Below are 22,353 nucleotides of genomic sequence, written 5' to 3' on the forward strand. Positions count from 1 at the left end.
GCCCTAGTGTTCTTTGCCCCAGATTGTGTCTGTGAGCCAGGAGGTGCCTGTTTGCTCCTTCAGGGAGTGCTGAGGCTGTATGCTGCAGGGACCTTTTCTGCGTGCTGATCTCTCTGCTGGGCAGCAGAACTCCCAACCAGGTTGGTGCACACAAGGCTAGCCTAGCTGCTCAGACCCTGAGTCTAGGCAAAAGCCTGGCAGGCCAATGTTGGAGCAAAGTTCCCCTCAGCTGTGGGTGTTAATTGGGTGTGTCAGGTGGCTAGGATGGTGGCCTGTGCGAGTTCCCTGAGAGTGCTGGGAGAGTCTGCTGGGCTAACAACCTCCTGGCTGGGTCAGCACACAGATGGCCCAACGAGCAGCCCAGGGCCTGGGGGCAGTCCAGGGCCTGACCGTCTGAGACCCCTGCTATGTCCGCCTCGGGCTATGCCTGTTAGCTGGTTTGGTTTTGCCTGCCAGGTCTCTCTGGCTTCCCGTAGGCAAAATGGCGGTGGTGCGCAAACTGACCCGGATAAACAACCTCCTGGCCGGGTTGGCACACAGATGGCCCACCGAGCAGCCCAGGACCTGGGGGCAGTCCAGGGCCTGACCGTCTGAGACCCCTGCTATGTCTGCCTTGGGCTATGCCTGTTAGCTGGTTTGGTTTTGTCTGCTAGTCTCTCTGGCTTCCCGTAGGCAAAATGGCAGCGGTGCATGCCGGCCCGGGCAAACAAGCTCCTGGCTGGGTTGGCACACAGATGGCCCACCGAGCAGCCCAGGACCTGGGGGCAGTCCAGGGCCTGACCGTCTGAGACCCCTGCTATGTCCGCCTAGGGCTATGCCTGTTAGCTGGTTTGGTTTTGCCTGCTAGGTCTCTCTGGCTTCCCTTAGGCAAAATGGCGGTGGTGCGCAAACGGCCCGGATAAACAACCTCCTGGCCGGGTTGGCACACAGATGGCCCACCGAGCAGCCCAGGGCCTGGGGGCAGTCCAGGGCCTGACCGTCTGAGACCCCTGCTATGTCCGCCTCGGGCTATGCCTGTTAGCCGGTTTGGTTTTGCCTGCTAGGTCTCCCTGGCTTCCCTTAGGCAAAATGGCGGTGGTGCGCGCGCAGGCCCGGGAGGAAAAAAACCTCCTGGCCGGGTTTGCACCCCGGTGGCCCCCCCGATCAGCCCAGGGCCTGGGTGCAGGCCAACGCCCGTCGGGCTTAGACCCCCGCGATGTTGGTCTCAGGTTATATTTGCGTACCTCAGTCTGATTTCTCTGGCGACCGAGAACCAATATGGAGCCCTCGTAACTGACTGGCGGGAGGCAGAGTTCTCGAAGTCTAACTTCTTGAATTATTTGTAAATATTGGATATTAGCCCTCTGTCAGATGTAAGATTGGTAAAGATCTTTTCCTAATCTGTTGGTTGCCATTTTGTCTTATTGACAGTGTCCTTTGCCTTATACAAGCTTTGTCAATTCTTGATCTTAGAGCATAAGCTATTGGAAAATTTCCCCTGTGCTCGTGCTCCAGGTTCTTCCCTGCTTTCTCTTCTATTAGATTCAGTGTATTTGTTTTTAAGTGGAGGTCCTTGATCCCCTTGAACTTGGGGTTTGCATAGGGAGATAAGAATGGATCAACTTGCATTCTTCTACCTGTTGAATGCCAGTTAATCCAGCACCATTTGTTGAAAATGCTGACTTTTCCACTGGATGGTTTTAGCTTCTTTGTCAATAATCAAGTAACCATAGGTGTATGGGTTCATTTCTCAGTCTACAATTCTATTCCATTGATCTACCTGCCTGTCATTGTACCAATACCATGCAGTTTTTATCACTATTGCTCTGTAGCAAAGCTTGAGGTCTGGGATGGTGATTCTGCCAGAAGTTCTTTTATTGTTGATAATAGTTTTCTCTATCCTGGGATTTTTGTTATTTCAGATAAATTTGGAAATTGCTCTTTCTAACTCTATGATGAATTGATTTGGAATTTTGATGGGAATTGCATTGAAATTATAGATTCCTTTAGGCAAGATTGCCATTTTTACTATATCAACCATGCCAATCCGTGAGCATCAGAGATCTTTCCAAATTCTGAGTTCTTTTTCAATTTCTTTCTTCAGAGACTTGAAGCTCTTTTCATAGAGATCTTTCACTTGCTTGGTTAGAGTGAGTCACACCAACCAAGATTCAGATACACTGAATCTAATAGAAGAGAAAGCAGGGAAGATCCGAAGTTCTTCAGGTGAGAATTCTTTGTTTAACTCAGTACCTCATTTTGTAATAGGGTTGTTTGGTTTTCTGGAGTCTAACTTCTTGAGTTCTTTATATATATTGGATATTATCCCTCTATCTGATATAGGATTGGTGAAGATCTTTTCCCAATTTGTTGGTTGCCGATTTGTCCTTTTGATGGTGTCCTTTGCCGTACCCAAACTCAAAAGATGAATCATGGTATGCACTCACTAATAAGTGGATATTAACCTAGAAAACTGGAACACCCAAAACATAATCCACACATCAAATGAGGTACAAGAAGAACGGAGGAGTGGCCCCTTGTTCTGAAAAGACTCAGTGAAGCAGTATAGAGCAAAATCAGAACAGGGAAGTGGGAAGGGTTGGGTGGGCAAACAGGGGGAGGGAAGGGGACTGATGGGACTTTCGGGGAGTGGGGGTCCAGAAAAGGGGAAATCATTTGAAATGTAAATAAATATAACAATAAATTTAAAAAAAAAGAATTTTCACATCTAAGTGCGGGGGGGTGGGTGGGGAAAGAAAGCAGGGAAGAACCTGGAGCACATTTTATATTATTTGTAAGTATTATGAAGGGTGTTGTTTTCCTAATTTCTTTGTCAGCTTCTTTATCCTTTGAGTATAGGAAGGCTTCTGATTTCTTTGAGTTGATTTTATATTCAACCACTTTATTGAAGTTGTTTATCAGGTTTAGAAGTTCTCTGCAAGATTTTTTGGGATCACTTAAGTACACTATCATATCATCAGCAAATAGTGATACTTTGACTTCTTTCTTTCCAATTTGTATCCCTTTGACCTCCCTTGTTTTCTAATTGTTCCGGCTAGGACTTCAAGTACTATATTGAACAGGTAGGGAGAGAATGGGCAGCCTTGTCTAGTCCCTGATTTCAGTGTGATTGCTTCAAGTTTCTCTCAATTTGGGTTGATGCTTGCTACTGGGTTGCTGCTGTATATTGCTTGTACTATATTTAGGTATGGGCCTTAAATTCATGATCTTTCCAAGACTTTTATCATGAAGGGGTGTTTGATTTTTGTCAAATGCTTTCTCAGCATCTAATGAAATAATCATGTGGTGTTTTCCTTTGGGCTTCTTTATGTAGTGGATTACATTGTTGGATTTCTGTATATTGAACCATCCCTTCATTCCTGTGATGAGTCCTACTTGATCAGGTTGATCATTTTGATGTGTTCTTGGATTCTGTTAGCAAGAATTTTATTGAGTATTTTTGTATTGATATTCATAAGGGAAATTGGTCTAAAGTTCTCTTTCTTTGTAGGGTCTTTGTGTGGTTTAGGTTTCAGGGTAATTGTGGCTTCATAGAATGAATTTAGTAGTGTTCCTTCTGTTTCTATTTTGTGAAATAGTTTGAAGAGTATTGATATTAGGCCTTTCTTAAATGTCTGTGAGAACTCTGCATTAAACCCATCTGGCCCTAGAACTTTTTGGTTGGGAGACTATTAATGATTGCTTCTATTTCTTTTGAAGTTATGGCCTTCTTTAGATCATTTATCTGATCCTGATTTAACTTTGGTACCTGGTAACTGTCTAGAAAATTGTCTATTCCTTCAAGATTTTTGAGTTTTGTTGAGTATAGGCTTTTGTAGTAAGATCTGTTGTTTTTTTGATTTCCTGAATATCTGTTGTTATGTGTCCATTTTCATTTCTGATTTTGTTAATTTGGATACTGTCTCTGTGCCCTAATGGTTAGTTTGGCTAAGGGTTTAATCTATGTTTTTTTTTTTTTTTTTTTTTTCAAAGAACCACCTCCTGGTTTGTTGATTGTTTGTATAGTTTTTTTTGGTATTGTTTTGTTTTTACTTGGTTAATTTCAGCCCTCAATTTGATTATTTCCTGCCTTCTACCACTCTTGGATGTATTTGCTTCTTTTTGTTCTAGAGGCTTCAAATGTGCTGTCAAACTGTTAGTGTATTCTCTTTCCATTTTCTTTTTGGAGGCACTCAGAGTTATGAATTTTACTCTTAGTACTGCTTTCATTGCTTCCCATAAGTTTGGTATGTTGTGCCTTCATTTTCATTAAATTCTAAAAAGTCTTTAATTTCTTTCTTTATTTCTTCCTTGACAAAGTTATCATTAAGTTCAGTTTCCATGTATTTCCAGATTTCTGTTGTTTTTGTTGTTATTGAAGACCAGACTTAGTCCATGGTGATATGATAGTGTAAATAGGGTTATTTCTATTTTCTTACATTTGTTGAGGTCTGTTTTGGGACCGAGTATATTGTCAGTTTTGGAGAAGGTACGATGATGTGCTGAGAAGAAGTTGTATTCTTTTGTTTTAAGATAAAATGTTCAATAGATATCTGTTAAATCCATTTGGTTCATAACTTACATTATTTTCACTATGTCTCTATTTAGTTTCTGTTTCCATGATCTGTCCATAGATGAAAGTGGGGTGCTGAAGTGTCCCAGTATTATTGTATGAGATACAGTGTGTGCTTTGTGCTTTAGTAAAGTTTCTGTTATGTATGTGGGTGCCCTTGCATTTGGAGCATATGTTCAGATTTGAGGGTTCTTCTAGGTATATTTTTCCTTTGGTAAATATAAAGTTTTCTTTCTTATCTTATTTGATTACTTGAGGTTGAAAGTTGTTTTTATTTGCTAGTAGAATTGTTACTCCAGTTTGTTTCCTGGAACCATTTGCGTGGAAAATTGATTTCCCTCCTTTTACTCTGAGGTAGTATCTCTCTTTGTGCCTGTGGTGAGTTTCCTGTATGCAGAAAAATATTGGGTCTTGTTTATGTATCCAGTCTGTTAGTCTATTTCTTTTTATTGGAGAATCGAGTCCATTGATGTTAAGAGATATTAAGGAAAATTGATTATTGCTTCCTGTTATTTTTGTTATTAGAGGTGGAGTTATGTTTATGTGGCTCTCTTCTCTTTGGTTTGTTAAAAGTAGATTATTTTCTTGCTTTTTCTAAGGTGTAGTTTCCCTCCTTTTGTTGGTGTTTTCCATTCATTATCCTTTGAAGGGATGTATTTGTGGAAAGATATTATGTAAATTTGTTTTTGTCATGTTTTCTCTATCTATGGTAATTGAGAGTTTTGCTGGGTCTAGTAGCCTGGTTGGCATTTGTGTTCCCTTAGGGTCTTTATGACATCTGCCCAAGATCTTCTGTCTTTCACAGTCTCTGGCAAGAAGTCTGCTGTAATTCTAATAGGTCTGCATTTATATGTTACTTGACCTTTTCCCCTTACTGCTTTAATATTATTTCTTTGTTTACTGCATTTGATGTTTTGATTATTATGTGATAGGAGGAGTTTCTTTTTTGGTCCAATCTATTAGGATTTTTGTATGTTTCTTGTATGTTCATGGGCATTTCTTTCTTTAGGTTAGGGAATTTTTCTTCTATAATTTTGTTGTAGACATTTACTGGCCCTTTAAGCTGGAAACTTCTCTCTTCTATACCTATAATCCTTAGGTTTGGTCTTCTCCTTATGTTCTGGATTTCCTGGATGTTTTGGGTTAGGAGTTTTTTACATTTTGCATTTTCATTGGCTGTTGTGTCAATGTTTTCTATGATATCTTCTGCATCTGAGATTCTCTCTTCTGTCTCTTGAATTCTGTTTTTGATGCTTTGATCCATGATCCCTGACTTCTTTCCTAGGTTTTCTATCTCCAGTGTTGTTTCCCTTTGTGATTTATTTATTGTTTCTACTTCCATCTTTAGAACTTGATTGGTTTTGTTCAATTCCTTCAACTGTTTGATTATGTTTTCTTGTATTTCTTTAAGGGAGTTATTTATGTCCTTCTTGAAGTCCTCTATCAGCATCATGAACCATGATTTTAAATCAAAATCTTGCTTTTCAGGTGTGTTGGGCTATCCAGGACATGCTGTTGTGGGAGTACTGGTTTCAGATGCTACCATGTCATCTTGGTTTCTGTAATGTTCTTGCCTTTGCCATTTACCATCTGGTTATCTCTAGTATTAGTTGGTTCCTCTGTCTCTGGCTGGAGCTTGTCCCTCCTGTGGGCCTGTAGCCTGTCTCAGCACTCCTGGGACACCAGTGCTCCCATGGCACAAAGGGCTGTGGCTCAGTCCAGCACCTGGGTACAGAAGGAGTCTGGAAGGGCCCTCTCCCAGTTGCTCTGACACTACTGTGTTCCCTGTGCTCCTGGTTGTTTCCACCTTTCGTAGTCCCTGGAGAGAAAATGGTGGCCTCACCTCCAAACTTGGGACTCTACTTTTTTTTTTTTAATTGGGGGATTAAAACCATTGATGTTCAACATTATCAATGAGCAGTGTTTCATAATTTCTGTTATTTTTTATGATGGCAAAATTCCCTCCTTTTCATTTGCTTACTTAAAATTACTTATTTCTTGTAGATTTTTGGGTATGGTTAACCCCACTAGTTTAGAGTTTTCCTTCTAACATCTTCTGTAGAACTGATTTGTAGTCAGAGAATGCTTAAATTTGGGTTTATTTTGGGATATCTTTCTCTGTCTATTGTGACTAAAACTATTGGATATCATAGTTTGTGCTGGCATCAGTGCCCTCTTAATGAACTTGTATAACATGTGTTTCAGTTTTCTGGCTCTTCTATTAAAACATCACATGTTATTCTAATTGTTCTGCTTTTGCATGTTACTTGCTTGTTTTCCCTTACATCTTTTGATATTCTTTCTTTGTTCTATACGTTTAGTGTTTTGATTATTATATGCTGAGTGGAATTTCTTTAGCCCTCTATCAGAGGGTTGATGAAGATCTTTTCCAAATTTATTGGTTACTGTTTAGTCCTTTTGACAGTGTCCTTTGCCTTACTGAAACTTGTAATTTTATGAAGTCCCATTTGTCAATTCTTGATCTTAGAGCATAAGCTATTGGTGTTCTGTTCAGGAACTTTCCCCCTGTGCCCATGTCCTCAAGGGTTTTCCCCAGTTTCTTTTCTATTAGTTTCGATGTGTCTGATTTTATGTGGAAGTCCATGATCCACTTGGAGTTGAGCTTAGTACAAGGAGATAAAGATGGATCAGTTCACATTCTTCTTCATGCTGACCTCCAGCTGAACCAGCACCAAATTCTTGACAAGGCTATCTTTTTTCCACTGGATGGTTTTAGCTCCTTTGTCAAAGATCAAGTGACCATAGGTGTGTGGATTCATTTCTGGGTCTTCAATTCTATTCTACTGGTCCACTTGCCTGTCACTGTGGCAATACCATGCAGTTTTAAACACTATTGCTCTGTAGTATTGCTTGAAGTTGGGGATATTGATTCCCCCAGAAGTTCTTTTACTGTTGAGAATAATTTTAGCTATCCTGGGTTTTTTGTTATTCCAGATAAATATGACAATTGCTCTTTCTAACTCTATGAAGACTTGATTTGAGATTTTGATGGGTATTGCGTTGAATCTGTATATTGCTTTTGGGAAAATGGCCATTTTAAATATATTAATCCTGCCAATCCATGAGCATGGAAGATTTTTCCATTTTCTGAGGTCTTCTTCGATTTCCTTCTTCAGAGACCTGAAATTCTTGTCGTAAAGATCTTTCACTTGTTTGGTTAGAGTCACACCAAGTTACTTTATATTGTTTGTGGCTATTTTTAAGAGTGTCATTTCCCTAACTTCTTTCTCAGTCTGCTAATCCTTTGAGTATAGGAAGGCAACTCATTTGCTTGAGTTGATTTTATAACCAGCCACTTTGCTGAAGTTGTTTATCAGCTGTAGGAGTTCTCTGGTGGAGGTTTTTTTGGATCACGTAAGTATACTATCATATCAACTGCAAATAGTGATAATTTGACTTCTTCCTTTCCAATTTGTACCCCTTTGACCTCCTTATGTTGTCTAATTGCTCTAGCTAGAACTTCAAGTACTATATTGAAAAGGAATGGAAAGAGAGGGTAGCCTTGTCTAGTCCCTGATTATAGTGGGATTGCTTCAAGTTTCTCTCCGTTTAGTTTGATGTTGGCTACTGGCTTGCTGTATATTGCTTTAACTATGTTTAGGTATTGGCCTTGCATTCCTGTTTTTTCCAATAAAAAACATAAACTATCAGACTGGATACATAAACAGGACCCTACATTTTACTGCATACAGTAAACACACCTCAGTGTCAAAGACAAACACTACCTTAGAGTAAAAGGCTGGAAGACAATTTTACAAGCAAATGGTCTCAGGAAACAAGCTAGAGTAGCCATTCTAATATCAGATAAAATTGATTTTCAACCTAAAGTCATCGAAAGAGACACTGAGGGACACTTCTTGTTGGTCAAAGGAAAAATACACCAAAAAGAACTCTCAATCCTGAACATCTATGCCCCAAATTTAAGGGCACCATCATTCATAAAAGAAACTTTACTAAAGCTCAAAGCACACATTGTACCTAACAAAATAATTGTAGGTGAATTCAACACTGCACTTTACTCAATGGACTGATCAGTAAAACAGAAACTGAACAGGGACACAGTGAAAGTAATTAAAGCTTTGGACCAATTAGATTTAACAGATTTATATAGAACATTTTATCCTAAAGCAAAAAAAAAAATACCTTTTTCTCAGCACCTCATAGTACCTTCTCCAAAATCGACCATATAATTGATCACAAGACAGACCTCAACAAATATAAGAAGATCAAAATAATCCCATGATTCCTATCAGATCACTGTGTAGTAAAAGTGGTCTTCAATAGCAACAAAAACAACAGAAAGCCCACATACACATGGAAACTGAACAATACTCAATGATACCTTGGTTAATGAAGAAATGCAGAAAGAAATCAAAGACTTTTTAGAATTTAATGAAAATGAAGACACAACATACCCAAATCTATGGGACACAATGAAAGCAGTGCTAAGAAGAAAACTCATAGCCCTGAGTGCCTCCAAAAAAAAAGTGGAGAGAGAATACACTAGCAGCTTAATGACACACCTGAAAGCCCTGGAAAAAAAGAAGCTAATTCACCCAGGAGGAGTAGAAGACAGGAAATCATCAAACTCAGGACTGAAATCAATCAAGTAGAAACAAAGAGAACCAACAGAAGGATGGATGCAAAAAATGTGGCATATATACACAATGGAGTACTATTTAGCCATTAGAAACAATGAATTCATGAAATTCTTAGACAAATGGATGGAGTTGGACAATATCATACTAAGTGAGGTAACCCAGTCTCAAAAGAGCAATCATGGTATGCACTCACTAATAAGTAGATATTAGCCTAGAAAATTGGAATGCCCAAAACATAATCCACACATCAAATGAGGTACAAGAAGAATGGAGGCTTGGCCCCTGGTTCTGGAAAGACTCAGTGTAGCAGTATAGGGCAAAACCAGAACAGGGAAGTGGGAAGGGGTGGATGGGAGAACAGGGGGAGGGAAGGGGCTTATGTGATTTTCAGGGAGTAGGGGGGGGCCTGAAAAGGGGAAATCATTTGAAATGTAAATAAAAATATATGGAGAAAGAGAGAGAGAGAGAGAGAGAGAGAGAGAGAGAGAGAGAGAGAGAGAGAGAGAGAGAGAGAGAGAGAAAACCAGGAGCTTGTACTTTGAGAAAATCAACAAGATAGATAAACCTTTAGCCAAGCTTAACAAAATTAGAAATGAAAAGGGAAATATAACAACAGAAACTGAGGAAATTCAAAAAATCTGCAGATCCTACTACAAATGCCTATACTCAACACAACTGGAGAATCTGTAGGAAATGGACAATTTCCTTGACAGATACCAAATACCAAAATTAAATCAGGAGCAAATAGATCATCTAAACAGTCCCATAAACCCTAAAGAAATAAAAGGGGTCATAGAAAGTCTTCCAACCAAAAAAAGCATGGGACCAGATGGCTTCAGTGCAGAATTCTATCAGACCTTCAATGAAGACCTAACACCAATACTCTTCAAACTATTCCACAAAATAGAAACAGAAGGAACTCTACCCAGCTCGTTCTATGAATCCACAATCATGCTGATACCAAAACCACACAAAGATCCAACAAAGCAAGAGAACTTCAGGCCAATTTCCCTTATGAATATCGATGAAAAATTAGTGAATAAAATTCTTGCCAAATGAATCCCAGAATACATCCAAACGATCATCCACCATGATCAAGTAGGCTTTATCCCAGGGATGCAGGGATGGTTCAATATAAGGAAATCCATCAATGCTATCCACTACATAAACAAACTCAAAGAAAAAACCCTATATGATCATTTCATTAGATGCTGAAAAAGCATTTGACAAAATTCAGCATCCTTTCGTCTCTCTCTTTAGGTTAGGGAAGTTTTCTTCCATAATTTTGTTGAAGATATTTGCTGGCCATTTAAGTTGTAAATCTTCACTCTCATCTATACCTATAATCCTTAGGTTTGGTATTCTCATTGTGTCCTGGATTTCCTGGATGTTTTGGGTTATAAGCTTTTCGCATTTTGCATTTTCTTTGACTGTTGAATCAATGGTTTCTATGGTATCTTCGGCATCTGAGATTCTTTCTTCAATTTCTTGTATTCTGTTGTTGATATTTATATCTATGGCCCCTGATTTCTTCCCAAGGTCTTCTATCTCCAAAGTTGTCTCTGTTTGTGATTTCTTAATTGTTTCTACTTCTGATTTTAGGTCCAGGATGGTTTCGCTCAGTTCCTTCATTTGTTTGTTTGTGTTTTCTTTTAATTCTTTAAGAGATTTTGTGTTTCCTCTTTCATGACCTCTGCCTGTTGACCAAAGTTTTCCTGTGTTTCTTTAAGTGATTTTTGTGTTTCCTCCTCATTGGCTTCTATCTTTTGACCCGTATTCTCCTGAATTTCTTTCAATGATTTTTGTGTTTCTCTTGTAAGGGCTTCTAGCTTTTGATCATTTTTCTCCTGAATTTCTTTAAGATATTCATTTATTTCCTTCATGAGTACCTGTAACAGCATCATGACCAGTGATTTTAAATCCAAATCTTCTTTTTCTGGTGTGTTGGGGTATCCAGGACATGCTGTTACTGGAGAACTGTGTTCAGATGGTGCCATATTGCCTTGATTTGTGTTAGTACCGTTCCTACGTTTGCCTTTTACCATCTAGTTTTCACTGGTGTTCGTTGGTCTTGTTGTCAATGCCGGGCTCACCAGTGCAAGCTGCCTCTTCCTAGCTGGCCTCCATGTGCACAATTGGCCTCGTGCACTACCTGGAGAAGGGGTGCTGTGTCCCAGGCTGTTCCCTATCCAGAGGCAGAGACCAGAAGGCTCCCATCAGAGACTTCCAGACTGGATCTTTTGCTCTGCATGGCCAGACTCACCAGTGCACCCTGCCTCCTCCCAGGCAGCCTCCATGTGTACAACTGGCCTCTTGCACTGCCTAGAGATGGGGCGCTGTGGCCCAGGCTGTTCCCTATCCAGAGGCGGTGACCAGAAGGCTCCCACCAGAGGCCTCCAGACTGGATCCTCCTTCCTGCAGGGCTGGACTCACCAGTGTACGCTGTCTCCTCCCAGACAGCCTCCAGGTGCCCAGCGGTCCCCCTGCACTAGATGATTTTATTTTTACTTTTATGCCTTGAAATCATTTCTTCATTTCACTCCACTCTTTATAATCTCATAGATTTCATTAACAGATTTATTCATATTATCTTTAAGGTTTTAAGCATACTCTTTTTTTTATTCGATATAATTTATTTACATTTCAAATGATTTCCCCTTTTCTAGCCCCCCACTCCCCGAAAGTCCCTTAAGTCCCCTTCTCTTTCCCTGTCCTCCCACCCACCCCTTCCCACTTCCCTGTAATAGCTATTTTGAAGTTCTTATCTTATGTTTCAGTTATATTGCACCTCCTAGGACTTATTGTTGTAGGGTTTTTTGGTTCTAGTGAAATCATATTATAACTTTTATTTTCTAGATGTAATTGTCATCTTGGGGATTTATGCCTCAATCTTACTCTTTCTAGTTCTTTATGAACTCTGGGTGGCTGGTTCAACTCAGCCTATTAATGAAAATAAATAAAATTAGATGGTATATAAATAGAAATACAAATGTATTATTAAATATGATAAAAGTAAAAACTACTGCTAAAGGTACACTAAAATTTAAAAAAGAGGAGAAATCAAAGTTGTAAAACTATAAGATGAAGGACTGAAGAAATCTTGTTCTGAATCCTTTACAATTTTATAATACCACTTATGAAAGTGGTAGCGTCAGATGAACTTGTGGTTTCATGGTTTTCATCTGATTTATAGTATCTGATGGCTACTAGAGATTTCTTTTTTTAACAGGTTTTTTTTTCTTTGTACACTGACTGTCTTAGCGTTTCTTTTGATGTGATAAGACTCCATGACAGTAACAACTGTTAGAAAGGAAAACATTTAATTGGGACTAGCTTACAGTTTAGAGGCCTGGTCCATTGTAATCATAGTGGGAAGCAGTATGCAGGCAGACTTGTTTCTGGAGTTGTAGTAGCTGACAGTTTATATCTGGATCTGAAGGCAGCCAGAAGAGTGACACTTGGCCAGCCTCCACAATCTGATACCTCAACAAGTGCCTCTAATAACATACTTCCTCCAACAAAGCTACAACTACCCCAACAAAACCACATATCCTAATAGTGTCACTCCCTATGAACATATGGGGGCCATTTACTCTAAAAGCTTATGGGCATATCATAATGCAAGAAACATTCATTCCTACTTTATAAGTTCCCATACTCCATAATAGTCTCAATCTTGTTTAAGAGTTCAAAAGTTCAAAGTCTTTTCTGAGAGCCATGAAACCTTTTAACTGTAATCATTATAAAATTAAAATTAAAAATAATGTACATCCAACATATAATGTCACAAGATACATCATTCCAAAAGGGAAGAAAGGGTGAACAATGAGCAAATAGTGAACTGAAACACTACCAAACCAGCTGGACAAACTCCAAGCTCTGCATTTCCATGTCTGATGTCAAAGGTCTCTTTAGATTTCCAAGTACTTTCATCTTTATTGATTGTAACACCTCTCGCTATGTCTGTCTCTGTCTCTCACTCTCTTTGTCTCTGTGTCTCTGTGAATCTGTCTGTCTGTATTTCTGTCCCTCTCTCTGTCTCTTTCTCTCTGTTTTTCTCTCTGTCTCTCTGTCTCTGTCTGTCTGTCTGTCTCTCTCTCTCTCTCTCACACACACACACACACACACACACACACACACACACACACACACACACACATTCCCTAAGTTCTCCTTTGCAGTTATCCCATGACTCTGGCATCTCCAACATCTAGGGGTCTTGAAGGCAATCCAGCTTCACCTTCACAGCATCATGCAATGTCCTTTCTGGGCCTCTGTACAGGGACACCCCTGAAAAATACCTGGCCTCAGTAGCGTTCCTTAGTTTCAGGACATTCCAAAATCTGTTTTTTCGTATCCTTGACTTTAAAGCTGGAATTGCATGAGAAAAGCTGCCAAGTTATGGTGCTTGCTGGGCCTGGATCCTGGTAACTCTTGTTAAATATATATGCACAAGTTTTCTTGATGGTTTTCTTCACTGCCTAAACTTGGCCTTTGGGGAGCTTGCTCTGTAGACCAAGGGTAGCCTTGAGTTCTGAAATCTACTCCCCTCAATCTCCCCAGTACTGGGATTGATTAAAGATGTGTGCCACCGTGCCTGGCCCTAAGCCTTTTAAAAATTCCTGTTCACTTTTCTTTAATTACTTTTCATAAGATGGGGTCTTGATCTGAGGTTACCACTCCCTTTATTCCACATGGTGTTAGGCTTTTCATTGATTTGTTTATATTTCTTGGTGTTTGTTTTTCTTCCAATGTACATTTTTTATTGTTCTTTTCTCATCTTGCTCCTTTTCATTATAGATCTGCATATGTATGACCACTTATAGACATACAACACAGTCAATGCTAGGCTGTTTGGAAATGCCCTCTCTGGAAGTTCTTAATACATAAGTCTTTAATGTAGCTTCAGGGAGATTTTTTTGGACCACGGCAGAAAGCAGCCAAAGTCTTCACCAAAATATTACAAAAATGATTTCTCTGATGCATATTAATATTTTTTCCTATGAAGCCTCTTGTGATGGCCCCATACTGTCTTCCACAATCCTATTATTATAACCCAAAAAAGACTATTTCAAGTGTCCAATTGCTTTTCTAGCACAAAGTCCAAAAATATACATATTCCTCCAAACAAAAGCATAGTAATATATTTCACACATGTACCACATTTCTGTACCAAATCCTGTCTTAGGGTTTCTATTGTTGTGAAGAGATACCATAGCCACTGCAACTCTGACAAAAAAATTATTGGTGCTGTCTTACAGTTCAGAGGTTTAGTCTGTTGTTGTCATGGTGGTGAACATAGTGGCATGGAGGCAGACTTGGTGCTGGAGATGTAGCTTAGAGTTCTATAGGTAGCAGGAAGACACAGTGAGACACTGGGCTGGACTTGAGCTTTTGAAACCTCAAAGCATACTTCCTCTAACAAGGTTGTACCTACTATGACAAGGACATATCTCTTAATAGTGTCATTGTCATTCAAACAACTACTCTGGGTAACTCTGCTTGCCAGAATAAGCTTGCTTACATGTTAATTAGGCAGAGTATCTAATTATCCAAAATATCCTGTTGTGGATCCCTTGGAGTAGCTAACAACTTCTAAGTATTCTTAGAGTGTGGGGAGCAATAACTTCACTGAGATCTAGCCAGGCAGAGTATCTGTCTTCACATTCTGAAGATATCTCAAGTAACAGAATGGAATAATTATTCTACCTAAGAGATATAGGTGTGAGTCTCAAGTAGCCCACTGGAGATTCAAAGGTTTCAGGTTCTACAGCATTCCAAAATCATTAGATAAGTTGATCTTACTTTGTTATTGGGCTTAATACTATGAAACTCCAGAGTGATTCTCAATTGTTCAACTCTGTTGCTGGTGAGCAAGGAAGGTCAAGACTGCAGTACCTCATGCATTTTATTACTTAAATCCATTCTAATGTCATCTTAACTTTTTGGTTTGTCTAAGTCACACCTTCTCACTATCCACAGCTGCCTCTCACTTGTGCTGCTTCTGTTGGGGAGCTGTGGCATATGAAATTCAGGATCAGCCTGGTTGTTCCTTGTTCTGTCCCATGGTTACTTAATCACTGATAATTTCTCTTATGAAGGTGCCTGGCTTCTGTCCTAGAATTCATATAGTGACAAACTGATACTCCTTTTCACTGATGACCCATCTAACCTGCAATATTTAACATCACTCTGTCTCACCAAAATCTGAAATTTAATTTGAATGTCGAGAATCTGAAAGGTTGACTTGAAGGTTGGCTTCAAGTCTCTCTTTTAAAATAAGGTTGCCTGACTTACAGTTTGGGTAAGGCTTCAGGTGTCTATTCCCCCTTGGGGTGCTACACTACTAGACTTATGTTTTCATTGGCTTCTTTTTTTGTGTGTTGTTTGCCTCTTTCTCTACATTTTTCATGAACATAGTCACTACCTTTACTCTTTCTGTGTTTTCTATAGAGTTTTTTTCCTATGCTCATGACCCTTCTTTGCATCAAACTGATGCCATTTTTGCCTACTACTACATAATATTTTGAAAGATAAAATGATGTGGAAACAGAAACAGAAAATGCAGAGAACTCAGAGAAAACCAATACTATAATTATACACATAATTGAATAATGTTAATGTTTATATAAAATGGTGATAATATAAATGCTTCAAAGGGCACAACTGAGAGTAGAAAAAAAGGAGAACTCTATTCTACATCTAAGAGACATACTTATGTACATCGACAAAATTAAGTAAATAGCAGAAAATGCTGTCTTAGAAGTTTTAAATCTGTAAGTGATAGAGTAGATGTTTACTATCAGGTAAAATGTGTTTCAAGACAAAGGACAGTACCAGAGCAAAAAAGAGTGGCAAATGTGTTGCTATAACAGAATGGAATAATGATAAATGTATCTACTTCTAAAATAGGAAAGGCTGAGAAAAATATTGCCACCCAATATATTAGACACAAGGCTCAAGAAGATAGTTCAAAAAATATGGACAAAACATTGTATTTAAACTTTGAGTCATAGGTTTTCCTGAACGTCCCAATGTAACTCAAGCTTGTTTCAAAATTCTTAGTTTTCTACCTTAGCTTTCTAAATAATGGGATTGCAGGTATGTGTCACTATGGCTAACATGGAAAATATCTTAGTATACAATATAACTAACAAATATATACATTGTTAGTAAATAAAATAATTACATTAGACAGTGAACCTGGAAAATAATATTTTAATATGAATACACTACACAAAGCTTAAACATTGCTAATACATAAATGAAACATTACATATTAGCAAATTACAATTTAAAATTTAATCACTGTAAAAAGACTACATGATGAATAAAATTACTAAAATTATAAAAAGATTATTTTAAATGTTGGCAATGATGTGTAGCAACTAAAAAACTGATATACTGCTGCTTGGAATATAAACTGCTTTATAAACAATGTGGGAGGTCATTAAAACATATTTTGAATAGTCTTACTATATCATTTAATATGTTTTCAATGTTTTAAAATAAATTTGAATAGGTACACCAAGAATTCCACAGCAAGTTCTTTTTCCTTGAGCAAAGAAAACATGTTTTTGTACTTGAATGTGAATATTAATGACAATTTGATCTTTAGCAGAGCAAAGTTAGGAATAATCAGAATGTACATTAATAGGTGTATGCAAATTCAAATTCTGGTATATCTACCCAATGAAAAATGAAGAGATAAAAAGAAACAGAATATTAATGGACATAATACTAACAAATATCAAAATGTATACTCAGTAGAATACTTCACACAATCTAGTAGTTTAAAATTATATTTATAAATATTTCTAGATAATACAAAGTAATATACAATGAAAGGAAACAGGTAAATGGTGAATTCCAAAGGATCATTCTTAGATGGCTACTCTCTATTAGTTATATATTCATTAATGAAAACTATAATTAAGGTTAATAGTATTATTTTCAATAATTTCAAAGAGAATGAGAGACATTGAAGTCTTCTGTGATAGCCTTATCCTGTTCTCAAAATAAACAGTTCAGACAGGAAGTTATTGGAGAGAGTCCTTTAAAAGTGATAACGATTCTGTGATAGTTCTTCACAGTTAATGGCTTCTGGTGTAAAGTGGGGCACAGTTTTCTTTAAGGCACTGGCCACTAGTATTTTTGCCATGCTCCAATAAGTATATGGGCAACACAAATTGGCTCTATTTTTGTTGTGAGGTATGGTACAAGGGGGGGAGGATGTACCTTAGAGGAATGGGAAGCAAGTGTTATCAGCCTATATTGTACAAAATTGCCAAATAATTAATAAAAAGTATTATGTTGGATAAAATTTATTTTGTTTTCTAAGAACAGTATACCTGAGTGCATGTCAAGAAAGTGAGACATGAAGGATGAATATGGTTCATTTATGCTGGTGTTGTTGAGCAATCAATCATCTGACTACAGTATTTTCACAAGCAAATTCTTAATTGAATTAGAAAAGAACTCTGATAGACTTTAAAGAACCATATAGTGTTTCAGAATGGTGTGTGTGTGTGTGTGTGTGTGTGTGTGTGTGTGTTTGTGTTTGTGAAATGAGTTAAAGTTTGCCCTAGATAAGATAATATGCATTTCTAAGATTAAATTGTATTTCTAGTAAAATTCTAATTCATTAGGGCTTTAGATAGCATGATGATACAATCATATATCAGCATCTGGAGAGGTATTATACTGTTGTGCAAAATAAATAGAAAATATAAGGACATGGTTACTCTCATAGTACATATAAAAATATCTGTCTGCATCAATTTTTTGGTTGAGGGACATCTGGGTCATTTTCAGCTTCTGGCTATCACAAATAACACTGCTCTGCACATGGTGCAGCACGTGTCCTTGTGGAATGGTGGGGCAACTTTTGGGTATATTCCCAAAAGTGGTATACTTGGGTCTTCAAGTAAAACTATTTCCAATTTTCTGAAGAACCTCCAGATTGACTGCCAGAGTGGTTGTACTAGCTTGCAGTCCTACCAGCAGTGGAGGAGTGTTATTCTTTCTCCACATCCTCAATAGCATGTGTTGTCACTTGAGTTTTTTAAAGGTATAAATTGATTTGTTTATTATTGCATAGAACATTCCCTCTACCAAAAAATTCATAAGGTTATTAGGAAATAGATGTAATAAGCAATTATCATTATAATAAGTCCTAAATTGCATCTAACAGTTTGAGTTAAAATGTACTTTAATAAGAATTTATAACTGCATTATAAAATGTTACTTTTTATTTGTATTAAATGGGAAGCTCATGAAGTCTGGAAGACTCAATCTACTTATTAAATTTTGGTTTGGTTGATTCTGTAATGAAATTAATGAGTCACAAATTTATGTGGTGTATTGAGAAAGTTCTACAATGATTTTTTAGACTAAATCCAAATCAGTGATTGCATTTTAACAGGCAAATCTTTGATATAACCAAAGGAAATATAGATATAAACCAAAGGAAATAAAACATTGCATCACTTGAGTTTTTGATCTTAGAAATTCTGCTTGATGTGAGGTTGAATTTCAGGGTCATTTTAATTGCATTTTTCTGATTACTAAGGACTTTGAACATTTCTTTACATGCCTCTCAGCCATTTGAGATTCTTCTCTTGTGAATTCCTGGTTTAGCTCTGTACCCCATTTACAAACTGGGTTATTTAAAATTGTTTTTTGGGGAGGTTAACTTCTTCAGTTCTTTATATATTTTGGATATTAGCCCTCTATCATATGACAGGTTAGTGAAGACTTTTTTCCCCAATATGTAGGTTGCCTATTTGTTCTATTGATTATGTCCTTTGCCTTATAGAAACTTTTCAGTTTCATGAGGTCTAATTTATCAATTCTTTATTTTAGAGCCTGGGCCATTGATGTTCTGTTCAGGAAATTTCCCCCTGTGCCAATGAGTTTGAGACTCTTTTCCCCCTTCTCTTCTATTAGATTCAGTATATTTGGTTTTATGTTGAGACCCTTGACCCATTTGGAGTTGAGCTCTATGCAAGGTGGTAAGTATGGGTCTATTTTTATTCTTCTACATATAGACTGCTAGTTAAACCATGACTATTTATTGAAGATGCTTTCCTTTTTCTACTGTATAGTTTTAACTATTTTGTTAAAGAACAAGTGTCCAAGGTATGTAGGTTTATTTCTGGGTCTTCAATTTTATTCCAGGATAGAGCTGTCTGTCTCTGTACCAATATGTTGTCTTTATCACTATTGCTTTGTAGTTCAGCTTGACGTTAGGGATGTTGATTCCTTCACAAGATCTTTTATTGTTCAAGATTCTTTTGGCTATCCTTAGTTTTTGGTTTTTCCATATAAAGTTAAGAGCTACTTTTTTCATGTCTCTGAAGAATTGTGTTAGAAATTTGATGGGGATTGCATTGAATCTGTAGATAAATGGAAATTTGCCAAAAAGCACAGAAAACCTAGGATGCAACCCACAGACCATAACATGTGTAACAAATAGAAAGGCCCAACTAAGGATGCTTCAATTCCACTTAGAAGGGGAAAGAAAATAATCCCAGGAGCAGAGGGAGGGAGGGAAGTGATTGGGAGAAGGGAGGGGGAAAGGGAACTGGATCAGGTCTGGAGGGATCAGGAGGCAAACCCAGGGCCAGGAGAATGAATATAAATATGCAGCATGCAGCTTCAGGGGAGGGAGATGGGGGTATCCTGTAGAAAGTTCCAGAGACCTAGAAAGTGGGAGATTCTCAGGACTCAATCAGGGTGACCTTAGCCAAAATTCCCAACAATGCAGTGAGGGAACTCAAAGTGTCTATTTCCAGAAGATAGATAAGACCTCAAGCGGAGGGACAAGGTTAACAACCCACAGTCAAAATTTCCAACCCAGTATTGTTCCTGTGTAAAAGAACTTCAGGTACAAAACTAGAGTAGACTGAAGGAAAAGGAGTCAAGTGACCAGCCAAACTTGGGATCCATCACATAGGGAGTGTGGGAGGGTGGAAGGCACCAATAGTTGACAATATTATTGATGCTATGATGTATTTACAGACAAGAGCCTGTCATGGCTATCCTCTGAGAGGCCCTACCAGCAACTGACTGAGACAGATTCAGATACCTACACCCAACCATTGGACTGAAGTCAGTGATTCTTATGGTTGAATTAGGGGAAGGATTGAAGAAGCTGAAGAGGAGGGAAACCCCTTAAGAAGATCAGCAGTCTCAACTAGCTCAGACCCCAGGGAGCTCCAAGAGACAGATACACCAACCAGGCAGCATACAGGGGCTTATCTCAGCTCTCCTGCACATATAGAGCAGAGGTCTGGCCACAGTGGGAGAAGATGTGCCTAATGCTACAGAGACTTGAGGTGCCCAGGGATGGATGAGGTCTGGTGGAGGGGAGTACCCTTTTGGAGGCAAGGAGGGGAGGAATGTGATGAGGAACAGTTGTAGGGGGATCGGGAAGTGGGGCAATGGCTGGAATGCAAATAAATAGAATAAAAAACAAAACATCTAATTTTCATTTCCCTAATGACTAATGATGTTGAACATTTCTTAAGGTGCTTCTCAGCCATTCAAAGATTTCAGGTGAAAATTCTTTGTTTAGCTCTGTACCCCATTCTTAATAGGGTTATTATATATTGTATTTTAGCCCTCTGTTGGATGTAGCATTGGTGAAGATCTTTTCCCAATTTGTTGGTTGCCATTTTGTCCTCTTTACAGTGTCCTTTGCCTTACAGAAACTTTGTAATTTTTTGAGGTCCCATTTGTCAATTCTTGATCTTAGAGCATAAGCTATTGGTATTTTGTTCAGGAAATTTTCCCCTGTGCCCATGTCCTCAAGGGTCTTCTTCAGTTTCTTTTCTATTAGTTTCAGTGTATCTGGTTTTATGTGGAGGTTCTTGATCCACTTGGAGTTGAGCTTAGTACAAGGAGATAAGAACAGATTGATTTGCATTCTTCTGCATGCTGACCTCCAGTTGAACCAGAACCATTTCTTGAAAAGGCTATCTTTTTTTTCCCCACTGGATGGTTTTAATTCTTTTGTCGAAAGTCAAGTGACCATAGGTTTGTGGTATGTTCATAGCAGTCTTATTTATAATAGCCAGAATCTGAAAAGAACCCAGATGTCCCTCAGTGGAGGAATGGATACAGAAAATGTGGTATTTTTACACCTTCGAGTACTACTCAGCAATTAAAAACAATGAATTTATGAAATTCTTAGGCAAATGGTTGGAACTGGAAAATATCATCTTAAATGAGGTAAACTAATCACAAAAGAACACATATGGAATGCAGTCACTGATATGTGGATATTAGCCTAGAAGCTCTGAATACCCAAGACACAATTAACATACCGAATGAATCCCAAGAAGAAGGAAGGAGAGGGCCCTGGTCCTGGAAAGGCTTGATCCAGCATTGTAGGGGAGTACCAGTACAGAGAAGTGGTAGGGGGTTGATCAGGGAATGGGCAGAGGGAAGAAGGCTTATGGGACATATGGGAAGAGGGGAACTGGGAAAGGGGAAATCATTTGGAATGTAAACAAAGAATGTAGAAAATAAAAATTAAATAAAAAATCTGTCTATCTATCTATATGTATATCTATCTATTATTTTGTTTATGTATTTGTGCTCTTGGATTGTTTGAGCATAAATGTAGAAGTCAGAAAACAATTTGTAGGACTGGGCTTTCTTTTCTTAAGATTTGGGTCCTGGAGTATAGAACCCAGGCCTTCAGGCTTGCTAGCAAATGTTTTTACCCAATGAGCCACCTTCATGAATCTCAAAGTACAGTTTATGAGCACAAATATAAGAAATTTCATAGCAGTATTTAGGGGTGCTAGATTAGGGCAACAACTTCAACAACAAACAGAGTAAAAGGAAATTTCTTTGATGGAGGGCTCTTAAAACAGGCACAGGGTTTAAAGATATCTACTCTGATGATATTTCAGGAAAGAAGCTAATATGTACTTCATACACTGATTCCTGGAACATACTAAAACAAGCAATTTAACTTATTTCATATGTGCAGTTTTAAAAATAATTTAATCCAGAAAAAAGAGATTTTTTTTTTGGTCTCACAAGGCCACAACTCCTTTCCTACCCTTAATTACAAAACCCCCTCTCAGATTCTGGGTGGGTGTTCTCCACCTTTGGAGACTGTGTTACTGTGTCTTGAGGTCCTCTCTCAGACCAATAAAACCATAT

Source organism: Apodemus sylvaticus, chromosome X (genome assembly GCF_947179515.1).
Source record: "Apodemus sylvaticus chromosome X, mApoSyl1.1, whole genome shotgun sequence".
Lineage (NCBI taxonomy): Eukaryota > Metazoa > Chordata > Mammalia > Rodentia > Muridae > Apodemus > Apodemus sylvaticus.